This window comes from Artemia sp. Qi Xiang Cuo, chromosome 11, assembly GCF_049724085.1.
Source record: "Artemia sp. Qi Xiang Cuo chromosome 11, ASM4972408v1, whole genome shotgun sequence".
NCBI lineage: Eukaryota > Metazoa > Arthropoda > Branchiopoda > Anostraca > Artemiidae > Artemia > Artemia sp. Qi Xiang Cuo.
The window spans coordinates 41311550-41331072 of NC_142804.1; the positions used below are offsets into that span (position 1 = coordinate 41311550).

General features: G+C 35.2%; 1 protein-coding gene across 3 annotated transcripts in view; it reads right to left on the minus strand.

Moving 5' to 3' along the window:
• shf (WNT inhibitory factor 1) overlaps positions 1 to 6089 on the minus strand; it is a 62862-nt gene extending 56773 nt beyond the window's left edge. For all 3 annotated transcript variants that reach the window (XM_089096788.1, XM_089096787.1, XM_089096786.1), the window contains exon 1: positions 5940 to 6089. The gene's annotated coding sequence lies outside the window, so the exon portion shown is untranslated. The remainder of the gene's footprint in view (positions 1 to 5939) is intronic.
• Positions 6090 to 19523: the final 13434 nt, after the last annotated feature.

Sequence of the window (19523 nt, forward strand, 5' to 3'; positions counted from 1 at the left end):
TTATACACATCATATATCTCATTACCCCTTTTTAAATGTTAATCAAATAATTCTGATTATAATGTCCGATTTTTTTGTCAGCTTTTCAAAATGTTTGTATTTGGAACTCTGTCAGTTAACACTAAGCTGTAAATTGGGAAATCCTTTCGCAATAACAATAGGCTTAAATTCATTGTCGGCGACAATTCAATCAGATCACAGTAGTGAAAATGAGTACCTTTTCGCAAATTGAGTTCTATTTCATAGACAAAATATTTGAATTCCTTTTATTCAAATCACCTATCAAGTTATCAAAAAATATATGAACTAGAAATCAGGTCTGTAAATTGTGTCAGAAAAAAACTTGTCCTTAATCAACGTAAAGATCCACAATAGCATAGGAAGGAACGTAAAGTAGTACCAGATTATACCCATCAGAAACCAGTCTGGTTCTAAAATAAATTATTACTTTACTAAAATAAATTATTACTTTACTAAAATAAATAATTACTTTGCTAAAATAAATTATTACCTCCAATTCGCAAATCCCATTACCTTTTTTTGCAAAGGTTAATCAAACATCTCACATTGTACAAGCATTAAAAAATTTTCCAATCACTAATTACCCCTTTTTTGCAAATGCTAAACAAAAAAAAAACAGAAAAACCTGTTTGGTACATAGGAGTAGCAGAATTCAAAAGGTCAACCAGAAAAACCTGTTTGGTACATAGGAGTAGCAGAATTCAAAAGATCAACCAGAAAAACCTGTTTGGTACATAGGAGTAGCAGAATTCAAAAGGTCAACTCTACTTGCTTTGTCAGTCACATCTAGTGTAGATATTAAGTTCTAGGGGAAGGCAGCTGCCCCCTCTGCCCCCCTTCCGTACGCCCATGCTTGGCTGTTCATTGTTCACAATTTCTTTCCTTCAATAAGTAAGAGGAATTATCAAGGCCAAATTTTTAACGCAGCCTCTTTGGATACTCATAAAAGGCTTAGGCTATGTTATGCTATTCTATGCTTTATGAATGAGATAAGAAGTATTTTCTGGAGGAGGGACCAGGAACAAAATGCATACTAAGTTCATTATTTAAACATTTTCTTAAGAAAAACCCTCTCGGAGATGTGTTGGGTGGGGGGGTATTCTCTCTACCTTCCTATATATGGTGTGTCTAAAGGTATTTCCGAGCCTTACAAGCCTCAAATTATGGTGCAATTTATTCATTTTCTTTCTTGATACTGAAAACGGAAATGCCTCTAATATTTATTAATTAAAAAAACTTTTTCCACAAAATAAGTTTTTTAAAGAAAAGTAAAAAACTCCATTAACAAAAAATGAGCAAAAATAAAATAAAATAATCTACCAAGCTCGAAACTACCCCAAAACAGCATCGATTAATAAATGAAACCCAAAACAAACAGAAATTAAAATAAATAACCGAGTCAAACTCAAAACGAGCAGAAATTACTATAAATTGGGCGCAAAACCCCTATGCCTTCCCAAGGCCAGAACAAAATTTGTACTTTACTGAAAAAATATAAATATTTTTACTTTTATAACTTTAATAAATCAAATAATTTTAACATTTTGATTACTAAATATCAATATATGTATATTAAACTGACAATGCACATTCTTTTGTATTTTTTCAATAAAGTGCAAATTTTTTTTTGGCCTTGGGAAGGCATAGGGGTTTTGCGCGATTAGAAAGGGCACTAGCCCTTCTAATTTCCAATCAAATGAGCCCCTTTTGAAGTTCATATGACAACGTCTTCTATTGAACTTTATATACCCCAGGACATAACTTAAAACCCTTGCCCTGAGGGTTGTTGGGGAGTGTCCTCCTCAAAAACATATTTTCTATCTGGAAATCAACTAGCCTACGCTGAACAAAATGGCTATCTCAAAATTCTGATTGGATATATTTGGGGGAATGAAGTGCGTGGGGGAGGGGCTAGTTCCCCTCCAATCACTTTCAACTATTAAAAAGGGCACTAGCCCTTTGAATTTCAAATCGAATGAACCTGTTTTGAAGTTTCTACGACAACACCTTCTATAAAAACCTTATATGCCCCCAGAGCATAAGATAAGATAAGATATTTATTTCGAAAAATGACTATCACAAGCCCCGAAGGGCGAATTCACATTTCGGAGTCATATAATAAAAAGACATAGAGATAGCACGACAACTAAAAAACTGGTTAAACAATGCCAAAAACAACAATATCAGAAAGGCAAAGCCATTCATTAGTCTAAAAAACAAAGTGTCAAATGTAAGAAAGTTAAAAAGGCACAAATTAAAACAAAACCAAAAAAGAAAATTGAGATAAAAATAATAGGTTTTGAGCATAACTTAAAACCTTTACCCTGAGGGTTGTTGGGGAGTGTCCTCCTCAAAAAGATATTTTTTATCTGGAAATCAGCTACGCTGACAAAATGCCTATCTCAAAATTTTGATTGGATATGTTTGGGGGAATGATGGGCGTGGGGGTGGGGGGCTAGTTGCCCTCCAATCACTTTCGACTATTAAAAAGGGCACTAGCTCTTTCAATTTCCAATCGAATGAGCCGATTTTGAAGTTTCTACGACAACGCCTTCTATAAAAGCCTTATATGCCCCCAGGGCATAACTTAAAACCCTTGCCCTGAGGGTTGTGGGGGAATGTCCTCCTCAAAAACCTATTTTCTATCTGGAAATCAAATACGTTGAACAAAATAGCTATTCTACAATTTTGATTGGATGCGTTTGGGGGAAAGATGGGCGTGGGGGGGCGGGGGGTAGTTGCCCTCTAATTACTTTCGGCTATTGAAAAGAGCACTGGCGCTTTGAATTTCCAATCGAATGAGGCTTTTTTGCAGTTTCTACGACAACGCCTTCTATAAAAACTTTATACGGCCCCAGGGCATAATTTAAAACCCTTGCTCTGAGGGTTGTGAGGGAGTCTCCTCCTCAAAAACACATTTTCTATCTTGAAATCAACTACGCTGAAAAAAATGGCTATCTCAAAATTTTGATTGGATGTGTTTGGGGGAACGATGAACGTGAGGGGGGGTCTAGTTGCCCTCTAATCACTTTCGACTATTAAAAAGGGTACTAGCCCTTTGAATTTCCAATCGAATGAACGTGTTTTGAAGTTTCTACGACAACGCCTTCAATAAAAACCTTATATGCCACCAAGGCATAACTTAAAACCCTTGCCCTGAGGATTGTGGGGGAGTGTCCTCCTCAAAAACATATTTTCTGTCTGGAAATCAACTACGCTGAACAAAATGGCTATCTCAAAATTTTGATTGGAAGTGTTTGGGGGAACGATGGGCGTGGGGGGGGGGCTAGTTGCCCTCCAATCACTTTCGACTAATAAAAAGGGAATTAGCCCTTTGAACTTCCAATCGAACGAGCCTGTTTTGAAGTTCCTACGACAACGCCTTCTATAAAAACCTTATATGCCCCCAGGGCATAACTTAAAACCCTTGCCCTGAGAGTTGTGGGGGAGTGTAACCCTCAAAAACACATTTTCTATGTGGAAATCAACTACGCTGAACAAAATGGCTATCTCAAAATTTCGATTGGAAGTGTTTGGGGGAATGATTGGTGTAAGGGGGGGGGGGGCTAGATGCCCTCCAATCACTTTTGACTATTAAAAAGGGTATTAGCCCTTGGAATTTCCAATCGAATAAGACTGTTTTGAAGTTTCTACGACAACGCCTTCAATAAAAACCTTATATGCCCCCAGGGCATAATTTAAAACCCTGGCTCTGAGGGTTCTGGGGGAGTGTCCTCCTCAAAAACACATTTTCTATCTTGAAATCAGCTACGCTGAACAAAATGGCTATCTCAAAATTTTGATTGGATGTATTTGAGGGAATGATGGGCGTGGGGGGGGGGATAGTTGCCCTCCAATCACTTTCGACTAATAAAAAGGGCATTATCCCTTTGAATTTCCAATCGAATGAGCCTGTTTTGAAGTTTCTACGACAACGCCTTCTATAAAACCCTTATATGTCCCCAGGGTATAACCTAAAACCCTTGCCGTGAGGGTTGTGGGGGAGCGTCTTCCTCAAAAACACATTTTCTATGTGGAAATCAACTATGCAGAACAAAATGCCTGTCTCACAGTTTCTAATGGATGTTTTTGGGGGAATGATTGGCGTGAGGAGGGGGCTAGTTGCCCTCCAATCACTTTCGACTATTAAAAAGGGACCTAGAATTCGTGATTTCCAATCAAATGAGCCACTTTGTAAGTATCTAAGATAATCTCTTCAATATCAAGTGCCCTTCTTTAAAGAAAAAAAATAATAAACTGTACATTGTTCAACATTTATATTAAATGTCCTCAGTGCATAACTTAAAAACCTTGCCCCAAGGGTTGTGGGGGAGTGTCCTCCTCAAAAAGATATTTTCTATCTTGAAATCAACTACACTGAACAAAATGGCTATCTCAAAATTTTGATTGGATGTGTTTGGGGAAATGATGGGCTTGGGGGGGCTTGTTGCCCTCCGAGTCACTTTTGACTATTAAAAAGGGCACTAGCCACTAGCCTTCGATACGAAGTGCCCGGGTATGGAGAAAAAAAAACATTGTGCCCACAATGTTCTTTACTTAGGCAGCGCTAGCGCGCTGCCTATGATAAGGAGAAACGAGGATCCGTCTTTAAGAAAAAAAAAAATCGGATTTTGTTGTTAATTTTTTATCACTAACGACCTTTTTGCCTCTGATCAATAACGTATCCAGGATTTTTTTTCGAGAGAAGGGGGGCGAGGTTACAAAAAAAAATAACAAAAAATGTATCAACGATTTGTTTATATTCATTTTTGTTACGTTTTTACGAGTAGGACAGACATTTCGGGGAGCAGGGGCAGATCTAGAGCAAAATCGTAACAAGGCCGCCAATGAACAAAATTGTTGGTGGGGGACTAATTTGACAAATGTGCCAATAATTGACCAAATTGACAAATCTATTCAAAAAAAGAGTGAAAAAACAGGGGAAGAGGGCGCTATAAAAAATCCTGGGGGGCCCGGGGTTCCCCAGCCACCTGGATCCACCAGTATCTGGGGGAGGGGTTCAAACCCCTTAACCCCCTGGATACGGCTTTGCCTCTGATTCTAGAAATCTTTGGTTAATTTCCGAATTGACTCACTAATGAGATAGCTAAGAAATAAGCATACCTCTAGAATCAGACTTTCACCTTTAATCCAAATATAACATTCATTTGCGTCGGAAATGAATTTTACACCCCCACCTTTATGTACAAATGAACCCTTCGTAGGTCACTCTTTTCTTCAAATTAATTTATCAATTTGGAAAAATAATATAAAATTCATTGAATATATAATTTAAGATATAGATTTGCGCATTAGGGGAGAGGGGTAGTGGCGATAAGTCTGTTTCCGGCACAAATGAATGTTATATTTTGATTCAGGATGAAATTCTTATTTGAAAGGCATGCTGTTTCTTACTCATTCCATTAGTGAGTTAATCGGAAAATTTACCCAAATTTTATCAGAGAAAATTATTTTCCAACTAAGTTAAAGCTTGAATTGAATAAAAATAGGCGGTACTTATGTAGAAAGCGATAATTGCGCGATAAAAGACAGCATCGAAATGTCAAACATGCTATTGATAAGAAGGTTTCCGCTGACTAATAAGGTATAAACAAAAGGTTTCTCACTGCGGGAATTATATTCTAACTTTAGTTTTTTGGGGTTTAGGTTAACTAAAAGGTACCTAGGTTGGGTTAGGTTAGGTTACATATTTAATATATGCTATGCTTTACCCCCCGCCCTCTAATATGCAAATATATAGCCCAATTTTTTTCTGAACTATTATATTTTCATCCTTTTTTGGTTTATTTCATGAGCATTAACGAAACTTCATTTCTCGCGCACATACCGCTTTCTACATAAGTATCAAATAGGCGAAACTTACGTCAGTGGTTGAAACTTAAAAGAAGATCAATTACCATATATAAAGGTTAAAGAGTCAGCATAAGCACTAATCGAAAAACAAGCTTTTTGCGGCGCATAATTACAGCGTAATTCTATTTAAGATTCAATATCACTTTGATATACAGTCTGCTTTTCTTCTGCGGCCAAAGTTTCACTGTAGCTGCATGTCTTGTTGTCACTTATAAAAGACTGATATTTACTTTTATGGATAAACTTCCAGAAATAAATTATGATTCTCAAAATGATTTGTGAATGGTATTTATATTACTCTTATCATCTATTTAAAAGGATTTTTTTGATTTATGGCAATGAGACATAAAAGTCAGTTATTTAAAATGTACCCATGGATTAGTATTGGCTTCGAGGAGATATGCACTGCAAAAAAGAAAAGAATCATTAAGGAAATAATTAAATTTGATAATTTCTTAAACTTGTTTACACGCTCATCTGATGGAGTTTTGGGTTTCTATATAATGTGAAACAATAAGTCCTAAGATCTATTTTCCGACATATAGTTATAACTTTAATCAAATTTCCATTGGTAATTCCCGCTCAAAATGTTTCTGTGGAGGCACTAGCGGCTCATGCTAGTGACCCACGGCCAGGTGGCAGATAGACACCGCCAGGAATTTCTCCCAGGGAGAGGGGGGCAAGCAGTACAAGAATTTCTTTTTTTATAGTTGTACAATTGCCAAGTAAATGCCTTAATACCACAAATACTGATCCTTAGACACTTTTTTATGATTGCAGCAACTGCTGCAATCATATTTGCAGCTATAGCCACATAGTGAGCGAACCACGGCCCACAGTAACCGAAAATTTAAAAAAACGAGCTCTTAAAGAAAGTGCATAGTGAAAAATATTGATTGATTTGCAAGTAATATATTTTATTCAGATTCAAGTTAAGAGTGATTTGCAATTGTGAAAAGAATACTTTACAAATTTCAGAAAATGTCGCAAACCTGACATCAAATCGAAATAAAAAATAGACCACTGAAATCGCCAGTGTCGAGAAATCTTGACTGCCGGTTAACAGTCCTCCATCTTAAAAAATACGGAAAACTATATTTTGCATGGATAGCAGGGATTTATCCCCATTTCCTCTTTTTTCACCAGGGGTGATAGTATTGAACCAGTAATCGTATAATATTGGAAGATGGTTCATTTAAGTGGAAAATCAAGTATTTTGTGTGTTATTGAGTGACAAAATAGATGATGCAGCATCCACGTGCTGTTTTTTGCCATTTTGTGCCGTAAAACATAATTATGGCCAACATAGGTAAAAAAAAACTTGACAGTGGGAGTTCGAAGATGGCCAACCAATTTATTATGATAGAAAGCCTTAAACTGAAGGTTCACAGTCCCCTATCGTCAAAAAAGAGGACAAATTCTGGGTATGATCGTATTGAACCAGAGGTAGTAGGTGTTGACGTCAATTCACGAAAATTTAGGCTGGGGTGTATTTCCAAAAGCTAAGGGGTACAAATCTGTCATTTTCTTCAAATTTTCCTATGAATATGTACAAAAAAAGGTACTTCTCGAAATCTAGGGGGCAGGGACCATCATCTATAAAAAATTATGTTAGGGGCACTGAACTCCTAAAAATGAGGCCCAAACACGGGCCAGATCTTATTTTGGATTTGCTTCAAACTTAAATATAAAAGTCCAAAGACATGCGCCATTGTTATGATTTCCTATATATTTTTTCTTGTGTATTTTCATTGAATTTGCTTGTTTCTGTAATCCCCCTCTCTTCCACGAAAAAGACTCCTCTGTAAGCGTATGACATGCCTCCTTTCAGCAAACCCCGCCCAATTCTTTATATTTACCAATGGAATAATTCTTTGTATGTTTTAAGGAGTTATGATCTCCCCCCCCCTCACAGAGATAATTTCCTTCGCACGCATCTGGTGCCTGGCTTGAAATATCCATTAGTTGGGACCTTGATAGAGTAACGAACGAAATTATGGACACACTTGGAGGGAATCTATGGTTCGGACGAGTTAAGCATCAACACATACACACGTATTATAAATTCATGGAATCGAGATCGTCTTAACATTAAAACCCCTGGGGAAACACAGGGGGGGGGGCATCATGGCTTCTGCTCGTTATACCAGTACAATATGAATGTACCATAGGACGGGGAGTTCTCTCTACCAGTCAGTAATTTCGATCCCAGGATTACTCTGATTCCAAATCGTTATATTTGCAGTTACAATATCAACCAATCAATGTAATGAACAGAAAGTTCACCAGCACACTATACAAACCTAAACTCTAAAATGGAAAATTGAAAATAATAAATTCACCAAACAAGATTTACTTTTTATGCTGATTCCAAATATGTAAAACTTATTGAGTTATGCGGATTTTGTTTCTTTATTGTTGATGTTGCGACAAATAAATACCCACTGCCCGAAATAGAAATTGTTTTCAGGAAAGCCCATATGTCGCTCTAACCTTTAGAAGTCTAAGGCTCAGGAAGAAATTGACCAGAAACTTTTTCTAAGGTATCTTAACGGACATTTTGAATTATTTTGACTAGGAAAAAAAATTCTATAGCTCCGACCAAGCACAGAATCAAAATTTTTATCCTGTAGAGAGGGGGGCACATATTTAGGAGAATTTCATATACAGAGCCGTGTGTCCCAATACCAGATTTAATAGAAGCGACTCTATTATAACTTGAGTCGCATCAATTTCTGGAACTAGAAGAGTAGCCTTTAGGAGGTTCAGGGGATGGTGGCTCCTACTTTTGTTTGTAGTAGTTGCTGTTCGCTTTAAGTTTGACTTGATGATTCATTCTACTGTCTGTTCATTTTAGGTTGCAACTAAAACGAACAGAGGATTCACCTGTTCGTTTAGAATTCATCGCTTAAGTTCTGATGCGATTATATATTTTAGTTTCTGTTCATTTTGATTTCCTTTTGTTCATTGAATAATTTCCATTCGTTTTAAGTTTGAATTTTTATATGACTTTATTTCTGCTCGAATTTATTGTTATCTATTTTGGAAAATATTTCTTTAATTAATTGCTGTGAAGGACAGAAAATTTGAAACTGTATTTTTTGCTATCCTACTCATTAGGCCAGTGCGTAAGGAGGCGAAGGCTTCTGGCTCATACTCCTTCCCTAGGATGAGTACTTCTGCGATTTTCCGCGTACTTTTCTTATATTTCTCGCACAGTTCGTATTATTTTTGGGTTTTCTCCAAATTTGACCTCTCCGCGTGTCTGCATACCAACATTTTTTTGGCACATACACCGGTTGCCGATATTTCATAATAGTTTGAATTTTTGTTTTGTTTCATCCCTATTAAATAATGCTGTAATTATAAATATAAATTCATTATTAATTTGAAAATACTATTGGTTAAAAATGATGACGATGGAGGCGCACTGCTGAAGTAGCTGAAGCACCCTTTCAATAAATGATGACAGAAAAGGCTATAGGGGGAAAACAATTCAAAATAAATTATTTGAGTTAAAAAGACACACAACTGATAGCCGGTTTGATCTCTGTTATCTCTGCCCGTGCCTTCCCCCATTCTTCCCGTCCTTCCAACCGTACCTTTCCGTATTTCCAACCATTTAAGAAGAAGCAGATCAAGGTCAAATTAACAAATGGAAACGTGGAAATTTAAATTGAATGAAAGCTGTTTTTAATGAATCAAAAGCTGTTTGGGGCAACCATTCTTCTTGAAAATGGAAAAGTGAGTATGCAGTAGACCAAAACAAATATTTTCAAAATCTGCTCTCAAACTGATAAAATTCGTTAACGGCTTTAGACCTATACACCATTTTGAAGTCCGAATGATCCATCCCAGCTTGTAATAGCTATTTTTTCTGAAATAAAATCTTATCTTACCAGCCAGGGGCCAAGAATTTGTTTTGGATGGAGTCCATACTTCCAAAGTGACAGATAAGGGCACATCATGAAAATATAGGGTGACATTGTAGTTTAGGGACTTCCTGCTATCTTGGAAAGTAGTTTATTTATGTAAATGAAAATTTCAGAAATGAATCGTGGGCCAAAAACATAGCATAGGAAGGTACTGATGAGTCACTATGTCTACCCTCTTTTTATTTATTGGGCTTAGAGGATTGCATACATGGCAGGTTTTGCAGAGGGTAAAAGCCAATAATATTTTCTCTACAGGACTGAAGCTGTACTAATTCTGACAAAAATTGTCTGGAGATAAATCTTTATTTAAATATTTTATGAAGTCAACTATAGTTCAGTCAAAGGTCAAAGACCCAGTGGCGTAATTTCGTCAAAATCTGGGGGGGGGGCAAAGTTGGAGCCAATTTTCCAAAATCAAGTGAAAATGACAGTAAAAACTACAAAATAAGCCATTTGGTACAATAAAGGTACTATTTAGTACTATAAAAGTACTATAAAAATACTTAATAGTACTATAAAGGTAAATTTGCATTAAAAAACTGATCTGTATCTGTTGATGCTTGAATTATGCAGATTTATCTTAGTTTTGACAAGATTTTGGAAAAAAACTAAATTTCAGCTAAGGAAGGGGGGGGGGCAAACCGAGTTCTGGGAGGGGCAGTTGCCCCCTGCTCCAAAGAAAATTACGCCCCTGGTATTACCTTTTTTCTATAAAAAGAATTAGAACTATTATCTATTTCATTATTTAGAGGTTCATTTAAGTAGGGAGCCCTCTTAATTTCATTTTAAATACATTTGAAAATTTGAAAAAATTATAATTATTTCTAAAATGACATAAGAGTGATCAGAACACTCTTGTTGGACCATTTGATACGCATTAAACGTTTTTTAGATGGAAAAGTGGCAGGGTGGTGAATACCGAAGATTTGGATTTGTAGTTAAGGGGCCTCACTCGAATGAACTCCTATATCCTGTGATGGAGTTGCGATTTAATTAGTGCTAAGGTCAATACCGTATTAGGGGGGTGTTTGGGGTTTTGAACCCCCTCCCCCCTGAAATGTTTGTCCGACTCGTAAAAATGTAACAAAATACATGTAAACAAATTTTTGACGCATTTTTTTAAGTTGTTTTGTGTAACCCCCGCCTTCCAGAACACAATTCTGGATACAGCCCTGGCTTAGGGGCTAGCTGGCTACAATTTTGATTTTTTTTTTCGTCTTCTTTTTTTTGCAGGTTTGTAGGCTAGAATTTTGAAAATATTTTTCTATTATTAGAAATATTCTTGTCCGTTTTTTACTCGCAATATTCATTTAAATATAAATTGAAACTACCCAAAATCTAAAAAAAAAAACAGTAAGGGGGAGACGACACCCTCCCCCCAGACCTGCCACTGCTGACACCTCATAAAATACAGCCATCAAAATACAACCCTCTTGTAATCTACAATGAACAATTACGCATTACCAGCTCTTTGAAAGAAAACCCAAAGTTAAGAAATATAATTAGTGTATCGTTTAAGAATAATGCCTCATTGGCAATTTAAATGTTACAACATTTTCCAGACAAGTTTTTGTTGATGGTTTAGCATCTAATTAAGCCACCTTCTTTTCGCTCTGTTTTAATATTTTGACAACTCGTTTCTCCAGGAAAATTTCATAAGACGAATGAAGATTTTAAACTCCTTTTCAGAGGTAGTTTCAAATTAATATTTTCAAAGTAGTCTTCCTTTCTTTTATTAGCGTCAAGCTGTCTACATGTTTCTTAGTTGTGTTCAGCATCAATTTTCGAATGTGATTTTTATCAAGATATACAATGCCATAACTGGATTGGGCGTCGTCGACTTTTAAATTTCATAGCACCTATAATTTCTTGCTCGTAACACCTGCTGCGTTTTTACGGAGTTTTTCGAATATTTGATCAAAGAAATAGATTGATAAGAGAAAATGGCTCCAGGGTTGGGAGAGGATTGATGCAAAGACTACGTTCTTCCAACAAATTACTTTTCTGCTTACCGATTCTGTCCCTTTAAATCACGGTTGCAGCCAGTATATCCACTTTAGTGACCCCCCCCCCTTTGAAAAATGGATAGTGTCGAGGTCTTTTAGGGGCTAACTTTTTTATTTATGGAATGGGGAATTACTAAAGATATTGTAAACTTTTGAATGTAACTCTTAGAGCGGGAAACATGCTACGTAATATTAATGCAATGTGCCCAGTGTGGGTGAGTTTTATCTTATAATTAATTAAAAAAGAACTTCTATTAACCCAAAAATGAACAAAAATAGAATCAAATAATCTACCAAGCATACAAATACCACAAATTAGTGTCAATAAATAAATGAAACCTAAAACAAACAGAAATTAAAATAAATAACAGAGTCACACTCAAAATTAATATAAGCAGGGTTCTAAACCCCTATGCTTTCTAAAAGCAGGGATAGAATTTGTACTTTACTGAAAAAAATTCAAATGAATCTACTGAAAAAAATGTGCATTGTCAGTTTAATATACATATGCTGATATTTATTCTTTAAAATGTTAATTAATTTTTGATTTCTTAAAGTTATAAAAGTAAAAACATTTAAAAGAATTTTTTCAGTGAAGTACAAATTATATTCTGCCCCTTATCTCTGGGGTTTCTTTCAACCCCAAAAGCCTTGTTATATGATATTTAGACTATTTTGAATAGAATAGACAAAATTTCTATTATATTCATTTTAGGACAAGACGACGTGTGTGTATGTGGGGGGGGGGATAGCTGCCCTCCGATCACTTTGACTATTAAAAACAGCACTAGAGCGTTTGATTACCAATCCAATGAGCCAATGAGCTTCCGAAGTTTATATGACCACGCTTTCTATAAAAACCTTGTATGCCCTTTATATGGACTTTTTATCCTCAAAAATATAACTTCAAAACCTTTCAAATACGTCAAGAAAGTGGCTATCTAAAAATTCTGATTGGAAGTGTTTGGGAAAATAATGGGCGTTGGGGGGAGGGCATTTGTCCTCTGATCACTTTCAACAAATAAAAAAGGCACTAGTACTCTCAATTTCCAATCACATAAGCCCTATTTGAAGCTTCTATGACAAGACTTTCTATAAGAACCTTATATGCCCCAAGAACATAACTAACGATCCTTGTCCTGGGGGGTATAGGGGGGGGAGAGTTGTCATCCTCAAAGACATAATTTCCAGACCTTTCAACTACGCTGAACAAAATGGTCTTATCAAACTGTTGATCAGAAATGTTTGGGGAAATGGTGGGCATGGTGGGGGGAATGATTCTCCCTCCGATTACTTTCGACTATTAAAAAGGGCAAAAAAGAAGAAAGAAAAAAACAAACTTCTTTTCTTCTCTCCTTTTTGTTAAAAGCACTGAGGACGACTTGGCGGAGGTCCTTTTCGAAATATTTACATGTTTTTTGTCTTCATGTTTCTGCCGCTGGCTGACAAAATCCTCGTTTTCTTACCCGGTCTTGGTTTTATTTTTCATTTATTATTTCCTTTCCTCTCTTAGCTTCATAAGTCATGTATAGCCAGTGTGGTCTAAGAAAGTATTTACGGGAGGGTATTCACCCTCCGATCGCTTTTGACTGTTAGTGAGGGCACTAGCCCTCTCAATTCCCAATTGAAAGAGCTTTTTTTGAAGTTTTTACGGCAACACTTTCTATAAAAACCTTATATACCCCCAGGGCATAATTTACAACCATTGCCCTGGGGGCTTTGGGGAGTTTGTCATCCTCAAAAACATAATATCCGGATGTTTCTACTACGTTGAAAAAAATAGCTATCTCAAAATTTTGACTGAATGTGTTCAGGGAAATGGTGGGCGTGAGAGGGAGGATAGTTGCCCTCCAATCACTTTCGACTATTCAACAGGGCACTAGTCCTTTCAATTTACAATCGAATAAGCCCTTTTTGAAGTTTCTACGACAACAATATCTATAAAAACCTTATATGTCCCCAGGGCATAACTTACAACCCTTGCCCTGAGGATTTGGGGTGGGGGGGGGGGGTTGTCATCCTAAAAGACCATTTTCCGAATCTTTCAACTACGTTAAACAAAATAGCTATCTCAAAATTTTCATTTGATGTGTTTGGGGAAATGGTGGGCGTGAGAGGGGGGTTAGCTGCCCTTCAATCACTTTTGACTATGAAAAAGTGCACTAGCCCTTTCAATTTCCAATGGAATGAGCCCTTTTTGAAGTTTCTATGATAAAACTTTCTATAAAAACGTTATACGGCCCCAGGGCATTACTTACAACCCTTTCCCTGAGGGTTTTTTAGGGGGGGGGGTCATCCTCAAAAACCTAATTTCCAGAACTTTAAACTACGCTAAACAAAATGGTTATCTCAAAATTTTGATTGGATGTCTTTGGGGAAATGGTGGACGTGAGAGGGGGGTTAGTTGCCCTTCAATCACTTTTGACGATAAAAAAAAGTTCAAAATAGGGATAAAATCCTTTTTAATAGAGAGTGTACAGACATTCAGAAAATTACCAGTTATTCCGGTCACATATACAGTGACCGTCATCAGTAGTAAAACTAAGCAAAAACAATTTAAGACAAAAGTTTATATATGAAATCAAATTAAACTACATATTGTTCAATTCTTTAATTTTTTTCAAAGCAAAGGCAGAGCTAGCCTCCTTGACCTTCTTGGATTCGGTTCATTAGCGTTCAATGGTATAACATTTGGACAGAGGTCAACTACACTGGGTGAATTGAACTTTACTCTGTCATATTTTAATAAATTATCATAGATAGAGTTCAGCCCAAAGTCACCTGCGTCCCGATTCAAAGCAATATTCTTGAATAAGATTTTCTTTATTTTAAAAGTTTCACGAAAATTTTGCTTTAAACCCCGATCCCTAGAAATCAAAGAGACATTCTCGGACAAAATAAAATGGTCTGGAAAATTGAAAATATGTTCTTAAAGGGCTGAAGTAAAATCTTCAGACATAGAATCTTGCTTTAATGCCGAAGAAATAGAATCTTTATGTTGTAATAATCTCATTTCCAAACTCTGGTTAGTACGTCCATCATATGAGCATCTGCAAGTACATGGGATCTGATAAACACCACTTTGTTGCCCCCATGGAGTTAGATCCTTCCCAGAATTTAGAAAAATACCCAAAGTATTATTGCTCTTTAAAGCTACCCTTAGACCACTAATCTGTAAAATTCTTTTAAGTTTTTCACTTAGCCTGGGTACACATGGTAAGGAACAAAAAACATCCTTCTCCCGAGTTGTCTCAAAGACTTCCTTAGAAAGTTTTGGGACTTTCTAAGACTAGACTAGGACTATGTTACGTCGCGAGCACGTAACCTAGTCTAAATTAACCTTAAAAATGTAATAAAGCTATGTCGACTTTGCATGTCTCTCTCACCATGTATGCTTGTGGCTCTACCAAACGTACTCTATGCTTGCTCTTACATCGGAAGCGGCTTTCCCAGTGGTACTCCAGGGTAGGTTATCGAGAATACCTAGTTTATTGCATTTATTAAATCAGCAGTTTTCACCAGTTGGAGGGATAAACACAGCATCGTATTTTAAAAAAAGAAGTGAAAATGAATTATTCGAGGAAAGTGTGTACACATTATAAAGTCATCGTTGCCTTGAATGCTGACAAAGAGATGTATTTGAACTATGAAACAAGTAGTAGTGGAGATCTTATTGGGAATGTATGCGTACGTTATCATGAAAGTAAGGAGTTAAATTCCTTTGGAGTACCCTAGAATTTGCATCATGCAAATGTTGGATGTGTGAAAGTGTTTTTTTCAGAGAACTTAGTACTGAACGAGAATGCCAAAACGAAAATAATAGTTGATTAATATCGATAGCTTCTAGCTAATGCTTCTGGTAGCATGCTACAAGTTTAAAAATTCTATCGTCATCTTTCCGGTGTTAGTAGTCAAAAGAAAGCAAAGGGAAATAGAAAACGGGTACGCTGCAGCACTAATATCATAAATCATATCTTGTCTACGTGTCAGAACTGTTACCTCTTTAAAAAATATGTGGTAATAGACAATGAAATCGCTGTAAAAATAAAAAGGGCATTGGCAGACCATATAACTAATGCATATAAACATAATTTAACGGAGAATAAAGCAAAAGATAAAATTACTATTACCAATGATCAAATGGTCTGTGAATAAAATAATATCGAGGATGAAATGTATAGTGAACCTATATGTGACACCTCAGTAAAAATTGCAGGAGACTCAAAATGGAATAATGAGTATTCTAGTGGTTATGAACATAGAAAAGCCAGTAAGTCTAGTATAAAGAGAAAAGAGGATGATTTATTTCATGGAACGGGTTCAAAATGTCCAAAGTTGCTCAATTACATTAATAATGCGTAACAATGTATCTAATATATATTTATGTTAATATTCTACATGGTGTTATTTCAATAAAAATATTTTATGCGTTACTTTGTTATATTTCTATTATTTTAGGATACGCTAGCATGTCAAACGCTTAGAATGTTTATTAAAAAGTCGGAGATTTTTTATTTTCTTTGGAAAAAATTAGAATTGGACTATGACTTTTCTTTTATTTGAGAAAATTCAGAAGAGAAATTGAACTTTTCTACACTTCGTGGTGAAAACTCAGAGTTAAAGTGGGACCTTTTTTCTTTTCTGGAAAAACATTCAGAAGAGAACTTGAACTTTTCTTCACTTCTTTGAGAAAATATAGAATTAAAGGACAACTTTTTCTCTTCTTGGAAGAAAAATCCAGAATCGAAGTATAACTTTTTTCTACCTTCTATAGAAAAATTTAGAATTGAACTGTAAATTTTTTTATTTGAGAAAATTTAGAAGAGAACTTGAACTTTTCTTCACTTCTTTGAGAGAACTCAGAATTAAAAGTGGGGTTGTTTATCCTCAGAAGAAAGATTGTACTTTTCTTCACCTCTCTGAAAACTCAGAATTAAATTGGAACTTTTTCGATCTTCTTTGAGAATATACAGAATTCAACTGTAACTTCTTTTCTATTTTCTACAGAGAAATTTAGAACAGAAATTAAAAATTTTTTCATATCTGTGAAAGTTCAGAACTGAAGTGGAACGTTTTTCTCTTCTTTGGTAAAATTCGGAATTGAGCTAACTTTTTTCTCTTCTTTAAGAAAATTCGAAAGAGAACTTGAAAATTTTTCCAGTTTTTTGAGAAAACTCAGAATTTACGTTGAACTCGTTATCTTCATGGCGAATGTTCACAATCAAAGTTTAACTTTTTTTTATCTCTAACAAGAAATTTAGAACAAAACTTTAAATTTTTTTCACCTCTTTGAGAAAAATCAGAACTAAAGTGGGGCCTTTTTTATTTTCTCTAGAAAAATTAGAATTGATCTGTAACTTATTTTTTTTCTTTGAAAAAATTCAGAAGAGAACTTGAACTTTTCTTCCCTTTATTGAGAAAAATCATTAAAGTGGAACTTTTTATCTTCAGAGGAGAACTTGAACTTTTCTTCACGTCTTTCAGAAAACTCAGAATTAAAGTGGAACTCTTTATCTTCATGGTGAATATTGACAATCATAGTATAACTTTTTCTATCTTTAATAAGAAATTTCGAACAGAACTTTAAATTTTTTTTTTACCTCTTTGAAAAAATACAAAATTGAAGGTGAATCTTTTTATTTTCTCTGGGGAAAATAGAGTTGGTCTGTAACTTATTTCTTTTCACTGAGAAATTTCGAATATAAATTAAATTTTTCTTCACATCTTTGAGAAAACGTAAATATAAAGTTGAATTTTTTATCTTCATGGCGAGTATTCACAATCAAAGTATTACTTTTTCTATCTTCTGTAGAAAAAATTAACACAGAACTTTAAATTTTTTATGTCTTTGAGAAAATTAAGAATTGATCTGTAACTTAGTTCTTTTTATTGAGAAAATTCAGAAGAGATTAATAAAATCGCATATATTTTAAACGTGGTTGCTCGTATTTCTGAAAACTAGAACCCAACTTTATTAAAAAATATCAAATATTATTTATAAAATCAGAAGTATTTTAAACGGGGGTGTTCGTAGTTCTGGAAATTAAAATCCAACTTTATTAAAAAGAATCAAATATTATTAATAAAATCTGATATATTTTAAACATGGTTGTTCTTATTTCTGAAAACTGAAACCCCACTTTGTTAGAAAATTAAGTATTATTAATAAAACCAGATGTATTTTAAACGTGGACGTTCTCATTTCTGAACACTAAAACCCAGCTTTATTTAAAAAAAAATAAAGTCGTAAAGTAATGTTGGGAGTGAAAAAAGATGAGTACTTTAACTTGTAAACAGGTTTAAGAGGAATAATAAGAAAAGAGCTTGATCTGATATAATATAATAAGGCCTTTTAAAAAGAATGTCTTGGTGTTGGAGTATGCAAAATAGTCGTAAAGTAATGTTGGGGGTGAAAAAGGATGAGTACTTCAACTTATAAAACAGGTTTAGGAGGAATATTACGAAAAGAACTTGTTCTGAAATAATATAATAAAGTCTTTTGAAATGTATTTCTTGGTGTTGGGGCATGCAAAAAGTCGTAAAGTAATGTTGGGAGTGAAAAAAGATTACCAAAACCCTTGAAAATACTATTCATATAAGGTAAAATGTTGTTATTGTAGCTAGTTTAGAAGGAAAATGCTTCATCAAGGCTAAAAAAACCCTTTAAAATACTAATAATATAGGGTAAAATTTTGCTATTGTAGCTAGTTTAGAAGGAGAATGCTCCATCATGGCTATCAAAAACCCTTGAAAATACTAATAATATAGGGTAAAATGTTGCTATTGTAGCTAGTTTAGAAGGAGACGGCACCATCAAGGCTACCAAAACCCTTGAAAATACTAATAATATAGGGTAAAATGTTGTTTTTGTAGCTTGTTTAGAAGGAGAATACTTCATCAAGGCTATCAAAACCCTTGAAAATACTAATAGTATAGGGTAAAATGTTGCTATTGTAGCTAGTTTAGAAGGAGAATGCTCCATCAAGGCTACCAAAACCCTTGAAAATACTGATAGTATAGGGTAAAATGTTGCTATTATAGCTAGTTTAGAAGGAAAATGCTCCATCAAGACTACTAAAAAACCCTTGAAAACATTAATAATTTATGATAAAATGTTGCATTTGTAGTTATTTTAGATGGAAGGGCAAGATTTAATTTCCTTGGTAAAAGTCTTGACGAGATTTGGTGTCCTTGATACAAGCCTGGACGAGATTTTATGTCCTTGGTAAATACCTGGACGAGATTTAGCGTCCTTGGTAAAAGTCTGGGAAGTAGATTTAATGTCCTTGGTAAAAGCCTGGACGAGATCTAATGTCCTTGATAAAAGCCTGGAAGTGATTTAATGTCCTTGGTAAAAACCTGGGAGGGAGATTTAATGTCCTTGGTAAAAGCCTGGACGAGATTTAGTGTCCTCGGTAAAAGCCTTGACGAGATTTAATATCCTTAGTAAAAGCCTTGACGAGATTTAGTGTCCTTGGTAAAAGCATGGACGAAATTTAATGTCCTTGGTAAGAGCTTAGTCAAGATTGAATGTCCTTGGTAAAAGCCTGGACGAGATTCAACGTCCTTGGTAAAAACCTGGACGAGATTTAATGTCCTTGGTAAAAGCCTGGACGAGATTTAACGTCCTTGGTAAAAGTCTGGACGAGATTTAATGTCCTTGGTAAAAGTCTGGACGAGATTTAAT